Source organism: Myripristis murdjan, chromosome 16 (genome assembly GCF_902150065.1).
Source record: "Myripristis murdjan chromosome 16, fMyrMur1.1, whole genome shotgun sequence".
In the NCBI taxonomy this organism is placed as follows: Eukaryota; Metazoa; Chordata; class Actinopteri; order Holocentriformes; family Holocentridae; genus Myripristis; species Myripristis murdjan.
In genome coordinates this window covers 24,799,317-24,812,872 of record NC_043995.1, presented here as the reverse complement: position 1 = coordinate 24,812,872, position 13,556 = coordinate 24,799,317, and the positions used below count along the sequence as shown (strand labels likewise).

Below are 13,556 nucleotides of genomic sequence, written 5' to 3'. Positions count from 1 at the left end.
AAAATGGTGAAAAGCGTTCATCGACCTACTTACAAGCCGTGATTATGAGGCAAGACATCATCTCATCTAGAAATTAGAGGCTCTACCTCAAAGCACTTACCTGCCTGGGTCTTTTACTTCATCTCATATAATAAGAGCTCATCTCTGAAAGTGTGACACTATTCTCAAAGAGGACTCGGTTTTTCAAAAAGAAGAAAAAAAACAAAAAAAAACAAATGCTTTGACTGCGATGTGCTGAAAGTCTCCCAACACCGTGCATTAATGTATCCCAATTCTTACATGACTTTTCCTATACATCTTATTTTCTCTTTAAGTGGCTGCATTTTTATTATTCTATGAAATTGACTTTGAAAATAAATGGAGACTATTTCGACAGTTTTCTCGACATAAAATACTCCCATTATTCCAGAGGTAAATGTCTCTCCTTTTCATCCTCCAGCTCTATTCAGCAGTAAGACAGATCTTGCTTTTATCCAGTGAGCACCATCAAAACTCTATTGAAACTAATTCCACACAATAGATTGCTCACATTTTATTTATTTATTTATGTACTTATTTATTTACTGTTTTTTGTTAGGACATACAAAGGGATCACATAAGACTGTTACCACCGTTATCACTTATAAAAGAGCAATGAAAAGTATTTTAAAAAAAATACTCACATGCACAGAGGGAGTGTGTGGACTGGTGGGGGCCCAACCTGTCGCAACCGGATAGAAATTAAAGAGAAGTTACACACGTTTTCTTTGTTTTTGTAACACCGTGTCAATAGAGCTTGAACTGGGCACAAAGATCCCACTTCAAGTTTTAATTAATAAAAGAAGTTTATTGTGTTTTTGATAGTCGGCCCCAAAAGTCTTAAATTCATGTAAACCATGCAGAGACTGCTGGCCTTTTTACATTTAAGTTATGCTTTTTTGAATATGGGGCTGTGAATCATTTTGTAAGAGTATGTGTCATTTTTTTCAGTCAGATGGATGCCTCATTTTGCAGCAAACTTTTCAAATAACATTTTTATTAGGGCCAGAGGTTTGTACTTGTGGATAGTCTACTCCGCAAGTTCCAGCATTTAATTGCCATCTTTATCTGTGCAGCACGGCTACACCTTCATGCGGATCCAACAGATACGCAACCAATACAAGTCAATCGTCCCAAACAGCATTGCTAAAAGATAGCTTGTTTTCGGGAAAGGGCAACGACTTTCTTCAACCCGATACAGTTAATCCAACGAGCAAACGTATTTCTATTCCGCGTACAGCTGGCATTGCTTTCCTGCTCTCCGCCACCCTTGATTGCTACGCAGTGCATTATCTATGAGCAGCAACAAAGAGACAGAGGGAGAAAGAGAGAGAGAGAGAGGGGGCATCATGCTCGTGAGCAAATGTCATACTGTGAAGTGTGGTGGGGGAAGCCAGGTATGAAATTGGATGCTGTGTTCGGTAATTTAATCCCATGAGTAAACGGAGATGCAGCAAGATTGGATCCACACTTAGCTTTCTTGTCAAAAGCATGTCAATATGCTGAGAGTCACCAGAACAAACCTTTTGCTCTACAGTAAGAGAAACACAGTCGCAAACCAATGAAAGAAAGAAAGAAAGAAAGAAAGAAAGAAAGAAAGAAAGAAAAATCCAGTTTCCACTGCTCCATCACCACCCTCACTCCCTATCCTCTCATACTGTCTCTTTACAGTATATTATCCCTTTTCTTCCTTTTCGCATCCTCTCTTCCTTTCATTATATTTACTGTAATCCCTCTTTCGGCCTCTTCACCACGTCACAACCCCCAGGGCTGAAAATAGCATATTCCCTCTCTTTATTCTTTTTCTCTCAGCCGAAGATGACTCTCATGCCCTTTTTCTCTTATTTTCCTTGTGTCATATAAAATCTATATTTAGAACTGATTATTGGGAACTGATTAAAAGTATGTTTCTTTCTTCTTAGAGAAACTAGAGACAGAAAACTGAGCTATTTGTGGTTCTTTCAACAATGCTGCCTCCTTTTGACATTTTCTGTTTTTTTGTTTTTTGTTTTTTCCATGTTGTGTGTGGGAGTTCTAGAGTCAGGAAGCAGAGACTGATGAAAAAGAAATGAAAATGTGCATGCAAAAAATAAAAAAAAATAAAATAAAATTCAATGAGTGTTATATTAGCACATATTTTTTCAAAGATACAAGTTTAAAAAAAATATAAATCTCAGCTTTTCAGAACCTAGTGAGGAGTTGGCTCACAAATAAATCTGTACTAGCACTACTGATTGGTTCAGTGTTAACCGTGTGCATGTTGTCTCATGTTTCTGAAAGCAATTTTCTGCAGTTTACTTTTCCTCTTTGATTTCATGAGATTAGTTCATGACAGATTAATGATTCCCTATATTAAATCCCCTGGCCAATTATGAAGCAGAGGAGCGCACGGTGATGAGATCAAGGTCAGATCATATTTTAATGCGACCGCTGACTGCTTTCCATTGTACTGCTTTGTCTCCAAGCTTCAGAGGTCTTTATTAGTAATGTTGCATGACAACGGAAATGCAGTCACTCAATTCCAGCAAGCAATATCTGTTATTAACGACCATGTAACAGCTAATTTTTCTGATTACACCACAGCAGGATGTGGAAGAGGTTGAATACTGTTATCTGCTAAGTACAATTGAATGCATGGCCAATTTAGGCAGTTTTCATTGGTTAAGTACTGACTGATTCAGCATCACTATTTACAATAAATGAATCCCCTACTGCTTTATTGTGCAGAAGCATAGGTGTTTGCACTGTGCTTACGTTAGAATACATCCATGAAGGTTCATTTGTGAGCTTGATGGATGTTTTCAGTTGGATGGTGTATTCCTCATTATTGGTTCTTGTATATTTACACATTTTGAGCATCTGTGTTCAAGTATTGCGTTCAGTATTTGGTGCTGGTGGAACAGTGGATGGACATTTGTGCAGGTTTTCAGAGTGAATGAGTGAGCGAATTCACTGTGGAGGGTAGATTGCTCGGTCTGCATGTGCCGATGTTGACTCTCAACAAGAATAAATGCCACAACAGGAGGGGCTCACGTCTGTTTAGACTCAAGTGACTTTGTCGAGTGACAGTCAGTTTTGTCAAAGGAGAGTCAAAATGAAGTTTGGGTTATTCACTGTTTGCTCCGTTGCAGCACATAGACCAGAGAGGCAGAGGGAAAATTGGAGGTGGGAAGGCACGTTGGGAAGATTTGTTAAGCAAAAGGTCTTAACTTGCATTCCTTTAGACTTCACCAGCTTTAAGTTTCTAAAGATGCATGCGTCTACCTAGCTAGGTTGGGATTTTAGCCTTAGGAGGAGATAATGAGTGCAACTCCAGGCAATAATGTTCCTCGCTCTTGATCAGTGCTCCTCCGCAGCCTCTCCCCTCACATCTAGTAGATCCATCGGCATTTCTATTAATCACTTTGATAGCAGTTTTCTTTGACACTTTCTCTCTGGTTTTCAAAGTCTTTGTTTCTGTTTCTGTCTACCGTCTGTCTCCCCGTTCCTTACTTTGAACTTTCTCTGAATTCTTCCTCTTGTTTTTGGTTTCCGTGTGAAAAGTTTGATTTTTTGCTTCCAGAGACATGCCGACAGGCTCTTGGCTTGAGAGGTGTGCTTGTGCCATCATGGATCATTTCAGATGGAGAGAGATGATAGCTGGGCAGGTGTGGGAAGGCGAGGTGAGCAGTAATCGCCATACCCCTCGGATGAAAAAAAAAAAAAAAGAGGCAATAGCCTGGAGCAAAGGAAGAGGTGATTTTATGAGCATCATAAGACTTAGGGTTATTGGGACAGAATTTGCTCCGGCTCCCGTGTGTAGATATCAAGAGTGTGGGAAAGTGATGCAGAGTCATTTTGGGACACTTGTTAACTGCGAGATTTGCTAGCCAAAGCCCTAAGTGCAATGAATTATTTTGAATGTTTGGCTCCCAGAGCTCTCATGCCCTAGTTTTGTGATAGGAAGCGTTAACTAAAAATATCAGTAATGATGGGTCTATATTTTTTGAGCATATACTGTACGTGAGCAAGCCTAGTTGGAGCCCTGAAACAGCGTCTGGTGTCCCTTGGATTTGAATGATAATGATGATGATGATGATGCAACAGGAGCAGGGGAATATCTGGGAAATAATATGTTGTAGCTGAAAATCCTACATATGCAACTGTTTACCAAAGGAGCTGTTAAGAAAGCACATCACTCCAAGTGAAGACAGGCAAAGTCAAGACTGGAAACAAAACAAAACAAAACAAAAACAGAAAAGCGCATGTTTTTCATTGGTTTGACCTTTATATGTTCTGAATCACCATTACACTGCTGGGATAATTACATAGTTAGCCGAGGTATGCTGTTTTTCTGTCTAATTTAATTGAATGCGGCTTTTTAGCTTTGTTTGAAAAGAAACAGTTGTGGCCACTCTGGGAAGGACACCTTAAGACAGGCTTGTGAGACTTGTTTATGTGTTCATTTTATCCTCATTCGCCCCTTGTAAATCTCACCATTCACCACCATGCAACTGGAACCAAATAGGTTGGACAGATTGCTTTTGCCCCTCATCTTTTATCAGTTCGGCCCTATAAACAAGGCTGTGTTTCCTCACTGAAAAGAGAGCAAGTCGGGAGCACTCCATTGTGACAAAAAGGAGGTCTCAGGATCTCTTGGAGTTCTTGGACAGTGTCCAGGACATGTTTCACTCCTTTCCTTTGTTACTAGTCTGGGAAATAGCAAGAGAAAGAGTCCCTCAAGTCAACGCTGTCTACCCATTTTGTGTCCTTGAAACCTTAGAGTTATTTTCCCCTTTTTGGTTGCAACAAAGAGGGAGAAGGAAGATTAATTGGCCTCCTGTGCTAACCTCTTGTAAACTGGAGGGTTCAGCAGCCTCCCTCTCTCTCTCTCTCTCTCTCTCTCTCTCTCTCTTTCTCACCTCCTCACAAAACACCCAGGGACACCAAAACTTAATCCGTTCTTTGTTGCTTCACTGTACTGAAGGAAAACAAGACTGATCCAAGGTTAAGACCTTGTTTGGAGTTTGTGATAGGAATCGCTGGACATTGTGCTGCTTCACAAAACCACACTTCTGAGAAATGAGATGTTATCAGTGATTTACTGTCTTACATTGAGTCATTTTAAGAGACGCCACGTTGCAGGATAAGCAACACAGCTGAAAATATCTATTATTCTGAAAAAAATGCAGAGTTAATTTTCACTGTTTGTCTGATATCAAAACATGGAAGTTGTTAGAAGTTACCTTGAGAACTTACATTACTGCATATGCAGTTTATGGTAAACCCCCATGCAATGCTTTCTAGCACTTTCTTCTTCTTCTTTTTTTTTTTTTTTTAGGATTTCTTTTTTTGACATTTCATTTTATTTTGATAGTGACAGTAGAGAGAGACAGGAAAGGAGGGGGAAAGAGGGGATGACATGGAGCTTGGTAGCCCTGGCAGCTCCACCGAGTGAGCTACCAGGGCAAGAACTACAGCAAGAGCTCCTACGCAGCTCACACCCATGATGCTCTCTGTAGACCTCCTTCTCTGGCGCTGTTATGGATTTTAGGGCTCTGACATGAGCAACTAATTTCCCACTCGCATTAGAGCTCTTGTGTACTGTATCACTTTCTTCTCTGAAGTGAGAAGCCAGCCAGTCCCAGAGCCTTAATGGGGGATTAAAGAGATGTTCATCCCTCTGTGAGCGACGTCATTACCCTGGTGCCTGAATATGTGGGTCACTAACTTAAGCACACAGCACATTATATGCCAAGTCAACCCCTAGCCCACCAGATGCTGAGGACAAGGCCCATGATTGTGCTGGAGAAAAGACCATAACATTATCTGTCACAGCTGCTGCTCCCTCACCCTACCAAGTAGATATTGCACTCCAGAGATTTTTCAATAACAATAGCTGTCCTATTGCCGTTAAGGGGATTAGCCACAGGCTTCTTTCTGGAAATTCTTTGTCCCTGTACAAAAAAAGAAAAAGTCTTTCTACTCACCACAATATGTTTTGCAATTTTGCCTGCCCTTTATCCTACGTGTATCGCTTCCCTTTTCAAACACTTTCTTTTGTCATCTTTTCCACTCCCCAGTCTGCAGTCTCTCTCGCTCTGTTTTTTTTTTTTTCTTTCATCCCAAGAGGTGCAATTAAAGGGCATCAGGTCACCAGTTCTTCTCCTGCAATGCAAATTGTGCTACTTCTGGCAACGCCGGCTGAACCCTTCACATTTTTCTCCTATGGAATGCCTGGGGACTATTTAAAGGATAATTCCGGTATATTTCAACTTAGGTTCTATCTTTATATCTTTTGAGGTCCAAATAACTGATATGAGCAAAAAAAAAAAAAAAAAAAAAAAATTGAGATCGTTCAGCGAGAAAGCCGGGATGCAATGTAATCACGCGGGGCAGTTAGGCTGTCAAATTACGTCCACCAAAAGTGTTTATTGAAAAATCCCAAGGGCTCTTCAAATGATGTAAAGTGCAGCCAGGTCCTCTTGCATGTTTGGGAGCATGAGAAGGCGACAGAAGATTGTGTGAAAATGTGATTTCACTTGGATCGATGGCACAGATGATGAAGCCCTGGGTATTTATTATTTAGTCCTGTGTCGTTGGAGGGGGAATTGAAAAGTGAAATAGGCATTTTATACAGCACTTGGGGTCCATGGATCCCTTCAAGCTGGTAATGGAATTTGATGATTTTTCATTGTCACACATCATCATTATTATTGCGCTGTAAACAAAGCAGTGACAGAGTTTCTGATGGCGTCTGCAACGAGGCTGTGAATGAACTCATAAGAGGGCGCACACATGCATGTAGACAGGCGCAGACGCATGCACGCGTTGTCGTCACAAGTAAGACCGTGAATCGACCTTGAGCACCTCTTTGATTCGCGACTCCTCCTCTTTTTGTTTTCCAGGGAACATATTTATTAAAAGCATTCAGCTCGGAACCGCTCCCCCTAACAATTGCCTACTCTCCTCTCCGCCCCCACATTAAACAGAGCATACAGTTTTCTCCTTCCCTTGTAATTACGTTCCACTGTGCCTTGTGCGTGGTCTTGCAGGGAGCACTGTGAAGGTTGGGGCGGTGTTGCCACCCTCATCATTAGAGTTAAATGAAGGGCTGCGCAAATAGTGCCTATCACTGCCTGTCATATTATAGTCATAAGCAGAGTGAAGGGTTGTCACCATCCACCCACTTTCTATTTCAATCCCATCCATTTCTACATCCCATGGGCTCTATCTTGGTATGGAAGATGTCATCTATCACCATAGCTACCAGCGTTAGGTGACAAATCAGTATCTGGTCCCACTCCCCATGGAGAACACGTCCCAGCCCTCCATTCAATATTGCCTATTTGTTGTGGAACCAATAAGGCTTCCAGCAGAAACTGTCAGCAGGGCACATCACAAATCATCATAATTGTAGACCATAAAGCATTTTATCTCATCCCCTGAATTACATATAACACTGGGGGATGGGGACATGATTCACACACAATGGCCCTCATTTATCAAGCTATTGTACGTTCAAATCTGATCTTTAAATGGGCATATGCTCATTTCACTGCAAAAGTTGGTATTTATCAATTCCATCATTCCTCTAGCCCTAACAACAGTCTCAGAACTGCTTGGGAAGTGTGTAAGCTCATTTCAAACAACTACAACTACATTTTGCAGGAGAACTATTGAAATGACTGGCATTGTAGGCTACTAGAGCTTTTTGGCTTTAGATTTAAGGTCAGACTATTTCTTTAAGACCTGAGACTTGATATGGCATGGTTAGAATAAAAATTAATTGTAAAAACAGTTTAAATAGCGCTTTTTTATGACAGCCTTTAATCCCAATAAGACTGCCAAATAAAACTCTTCTTTTGGCGGTGACCTCTGCAACCAAAATATCAACTTCTGCTTCTTTTGTTATATGTTGCCCTCTGCAGCTTGCATGTACGGTATGCAAATTTTGCAACACCAGATATTCTTGTATAGAGGCCAAGAGTTGCCAATAGCACATCATTTTGGGGTCATCATGTTCCACGTGGTTCTCATTGCACGGCTGCCTCCGAATGATCAATCTGCAATGTCGTGTGCACTCGTTTTGGTGGCATGAGACAGTTTCACAAAGATGTGGCAAGCGTCTTAGGGTCATTTTCATCGTGGATTCTGTACTCCTCTCCCCCGTAGTTTGATGAATGAGGACCAGTGTTTTTAAGATGTGTCAGTATTCGCGCAGAGAAAAAGACATGTGTATTCAAGTGGAATTAGTTCTTTAAAAGCTGCAGTGCTATAGCCCCCTCGGATACTGAGGTAGAATTCTTTCCAGCTGTAAATGCATGAATCCACATTTCAATATTCTGAGCGCAACATCTTATTTTAGCCGATCTACCCATAGACCATATGTTAAAGGAGATCTTGCCACTCGTTCTGCACGTCTCTCGGGCTTACAAGCATTCTTGCATGCCAGAGAGTAGAAGTACTGCATATAACATTCAGGGCAATGTTGCAGCACAGATGAATACTAAAAATGATGGGTTTCGTGCATGTTTTAGGCAACTCGGAATTACTGTGAAAAACTAACAAATAAGAATATGACCACAACCGCTTACCACTACCCCTAGTCACCTCCCTTTTTTTGGTTCAGTGTTAACTCAAGAAGTGTGGAGAACAAAGAGGAGAGGAAAACATTTGACTTAATTCTGGGTGGATGCTGGGACATTTAAGGTACAGGCAGATGAGGAACCTGACAGCAAGCCCCTGATAGTGTGCTCTAGGGGCAAACCTTCTGTCAGAACAGGTTTCGTCCCACTGCATTTAATGATGGTCCTGGCTGCACAGCTCTGCATCTGCTGGCACCGGAGTGAAGACAACAGCCGGGAGATTACAGGCCCAAACAAGCTTCCACAGCTCCAGCATACCCCAAATGGGCTGAACACTTGGCTCACATGAGTTTCAACCACCTGAGAACCAAAACAAAAAGTGGGCAGCCTGAGCCGGTGTGGTTGTGTAAAAGTTTCGTTGGGTAGCAACAGGAGATGATGAGTTCATGTGTTCATAATAGCAACTGAATAAATGTAAGCCTGCACTACCTGGGCTGAAATACTGAATATTGTGATATTTTCGTCCATACATGGCATTTTCTATTTGATTAAAAACATTTGTGAGGTTGCATAGGTAACTTTGATTACACAGAGTTTTCATTTATGTGCAAATCATGTACTTAAAACATATAATTTAGGAGGAGAATTTTAGAAGAATAATTTAGCATAAAAAATAAATTAAGGGGAGCCCCAGTGGCCCGCCTGCTAGAGCGGTTACCACATACAGATAAGGCTTGTCCTTTTGTGGCACTTGTGCTGGATGTCATAACCCTTCTCTGCAGGTGTTTAAGCAAAAGTGCCTAAAAGTGATATTTTTTTCTTTTAAATTAATACTTTAATTAAAATAGATGAATTCCAGCAATATCAAATATTGCAATATTTTTTTTAGCAGACAGTACTTGTGATATGAAATTTTGAATACTGCCCAAGAGAAAAGAAAAGTTCAGAGAAAGAATCACTTTATATAACTGGGAAACAGACCGAGGAAGTCGAGCATGATAATTCCATAATCTTTCATCACATCAAGGATTTGCTGCGATCTGCTGTGGGGCTCCTCCTGTGCCCATGACGTATGCAGAAACTTCTTAATGGTAACACGCATTGATGGGGTGCCAGCGCTACACCAATGCTTCCTAGCATTAGCTCTTTCCTCTCCTCCATTAGCTCTCTCTGACTCCCTCTGTCGCCGTCCTGTCTCTTTCTATTCTGAATCTGAACTACTGTGACCTGTTGGAGAAAGTCATCTTACAGCAATACCGAGCCAAACACAAAATGACGGAACACGAAAAGGGAGCCATCTGTAGTTAACATCACCGCCCAGTTTTCTTCTTCTTCTTCCCTTGCTGGATTAGTACCAAGTTCCCCTCAGTGGACATGAGAGCATCATCAAGCCTCTCCGCAGGGATTACAGCCAAGATGATGAGAAACTGAGTGCAAAATGTATGACGAAGGAGGGAGATTAAAGGGATTGTAGTCTATTCTACTGTAATGATTCAATGATTGGTGGTGGTTGAGATGATTTCCCCCCTTCACCGTGAAGAGCTTTGAGTATCAAGATAAAGCGCTATCCATTATTATTATCATTATTATTTTTATTATGGTTAGGGTCAAGGGTTAGGGTTAAGGCCAGATTTTCGATGAGTGGGCGAGGCTCCCAGCACCATCATATTATTTCTTCATCCAGGCAACGCTGTCTTTAAACTCTGATGTTTATGTAATCGACCGGTGATCAGTGTGCAGTGACGTAGTAACGGAGTCCCGGGTTGGACACTCTGCTGATGACATCTGTGCAACCTGAGACATGGTGCTTGGCGTATAGTAATCTGTGTTTGGCGGTTTTAATCACAAACATTGCTTGCCAAGTTCTTAAGCTTGCGGTGGTATTAAGGGGCAGCTTTTGCTTCATTCACTTTTTTGAAGGACTATTAATATACTTTTTCATCTTTGCCTCATTGCAGCCTGTCCTTCCACTCAGCCTAAATATTTTACTAGGCTGAAGAGTCTCGCAATAACTTGTCCTCCCTTAAGTGCTAACGCGTCCGCCCATCTTTTCATCCATCATCTATGAAGCTGTCCACCGTGACTTTTATCAGACTTCCCTCTTGTCAGCGACAGCCCACGTTTTAAATTCCCCTCAGTCCCATGTCTGCTTGGTGCGAAAAGGAACATTTAAGTTTTTCTTTTTTTTTGTGACTCTCTCTCTCCATGATTCTTTAATGTTCATACAGTAACTCTCTTGATGTTGTCTCTTGTCTTCCTCTGAAAACAGTGCTGGCAAAAAGCAATGTTCACCCAGCTCTCACAGTTGTAGTAGTCTCACTCTTCGCACAGTTGCAACCCACACAGCAGAAATCTCTTTGTGTCTGCGATGAGTATCACACCTTGCAGCCGTACGGCTGGCTCTGGAAGTGCAGTTAAGTAAGGCTTCAGACAGACTAGTAGCAACACAAGTTGACCTCTGCAGACTAGCTCATGCACATGCACACACACATGCACATTCACCTACACCTTTTCACATGCAGTTTCTGTCTTCCCCCCTCTATTATCCTCCACCAGTGTGGGTAGAAAATGCCTTTTTCCTGTCCTGTGGCCAAGTACTCATAGCAGATCATGACAAGGTTGGATTCCAGCTCTGTGGAGTGTGGACAGAAGGTAGCACTGGTGTGACTGTTGTCTCAGAGTGGCAAGTAGAAGGAAGGATGAAGTGGTGGCAGAATGAATACATAAAATTGCATGAAATTAATTCCTTCTGTTGGTATGTTTTGCTGCAAGGGTTAGGAGTGTTCAGACTGGTACTGCAGGCTGGGCCATACTTCAGAGGAGGAGAGGGGGGCAAAGGCTAATGGTGCCAACAGCCCCTGGCATTCCTGGAAGTTCAAACAGAGGAAAGGGTTGTAGAAAGACACAGAGGCAGGGATGGAGCAATGAAACAGAATTTGATATTGAGTAATTTGGACAAGTGTTTCAAGTTGCTTAATTTACATTCCACAGAGCAATACTGTCAGAAAGTTTGTATTCGCTCTGTAATTGAGTGTGAAATTACAGGTGAGTGAGCCAGAATACTTTTTAATGGCTAGGTAAGTGGTCAGTAAATGGGCTGTCTACAAATTGATTAGAACAGTGGAATGGATCATATTTTTTTTCTTCGCCTAAAATCTTACACTACATTTTTTTTTTGTTACATCAGTAAATCTACAGGGTTAGTTGTCCATGAATGCCAGAAGTTATGTTTACTTCTTCAGTAGAAACCTGGGAGAGTCATAGCTTCTGGACTTCTTATTTAAATAGATTAAGTATTTGCGCCCTTGTATAATTTCTCACATGCACACATGCGTGCACACACACATTCATTATTTCTCCAGTCTTTCACACCTACATGCACACATAGCATAGAAATCCCCCCTCACCCAGGGTTCTTCCTCTGCCTCAGAGCGCCTGTGGGCCTGCACAAATGATGCGGAGCGGCTGCTCTTTTAAGGTGGCTTGTTTAATTTCTCCAGTTGACGGGTGCTCTTCATCAACAGGTTATTTCGAGTCTCTTAAATTGGTTGGGCTGAACATCACTCACTGGTAACTAGTGAGCTAGAAAGCGCCATGCAGATGAGAAAAAGTCCAGCGGACAGGCTGGCAGCCCCGCCTCATTCTATCTACAGGAAAAATTAAAGATGGAAGGGGGATATCTGTCAAGGTTGCACCTGGAACTGTGGCTGGAGAATCAATGCAGTCTTGATCCTGCTGAGCTTTGATCTCTTGTTAGCAAAAGGAGGTTCTTTTAAAGAGGAAATCCTATATGAGGCCATTGCCATCTTGTTTCATACAGTTTCAGAATTTACAGTAAATTGCAAGTCCTCATGCTTGGTTGAATTGTCGCTGCAGCACCTCATTTGAGTGTCTTTATTAACTGGCTAATCACGGCCTCTGGCTTTAGTTGTCATCTCCAATCAGTGTTTGCGGGTTGACAGAGCATCAGATGTGTGATACCCTCTCCTACTGTGCGGGTGTGTCTATTGATCAATTCAAGATAGACTTTTGGGAGAGAGGGAGCGGGTATGAGGTTCGATAACACTGTGTGTAGTGTGTAATCTCATCTGAGAGACTGTCATATCAGACAGGGCTGCTGCACTGACACGCCATGCTCTCCCAGAGTGGCAAATTAGATTGCTGCAATTAGATTGACGTGTGTGCAGTACTAAGGCTGGAGCTTCCCTAATTATGTATTTTGTATGTGAGTGTGATTGGATTAATGGCTTCTGTGTATGTATGTTGATTGGTGTCTTGGTCTTTGGCACTTTGACACACTATATTGATACTACAGCCTATCCTCAGTCTTCTCACATTTAAACATGTTTTGGTTGTAGAAAATAAACACTCAGAGTAATTAATGTACAGTTACCATCAAGAAACCACCCATAGAGCCAATTTCACAGCCTGTTTCGAGGGAATGCCTGCCTTGAAAAAAAAGAAGAAGAAAAAAAAAAACAATGAAATGAAACAAACAAAAAAGTAATAAGGAACATAATTAAAATCAGCACCCATTAAAGTCTGCTGCATCATAATATTAATTATGCTGCCAATGATGTAAATGAGAAATTGGTACCGTCTCGCTCTGACAAGTCTTTGCCTGTTGCCCTGCACAACATGCATTGTGCATTCAGGAGCACTTCAAAATAAAGGCTCCTTGGTCTTCGTGATTGTTGGTGCCTCAGTCACCATTTTCTGTAGTCCTCCCAATGAAGCAAATTTATTGTGACTCCAGCTGTAATGTACCTTGATTTATCAATTCTCTGTCGCTCTCTGGTTCCGTCCTCCTTGCTGCCAGGCAAGGGCTATCATGCTGGAAGGCACAAGGCACCATTAGGTACATTGGCAGAGTCTTGTTTGTGTGGCAGCTCGACTGTGTTATTATGGTTGGGGTGAAAATGGAGGGAGAAAGAAATAGAGGGAGAGGGATGAATGGAATCAGGGTTGCTT

The 13,556-nt window shown here is 41.7% G+C and overlaps 1 protein-coding gene across 2 annotated transcripts in view; it reads left to right on the top strand.

Moving 5' to 3' along the window:
- The window catches only part of LOC115374115 (mannosyl-oligosaccharide 1,2-alpha-mannosidase IA), a 183,651-nt gene that overhangs the window by 83,590 nt on the left and 86,505 nt on the right, over window positions 1-13,556 (top strand). The window lies entirely within an intron of this gene.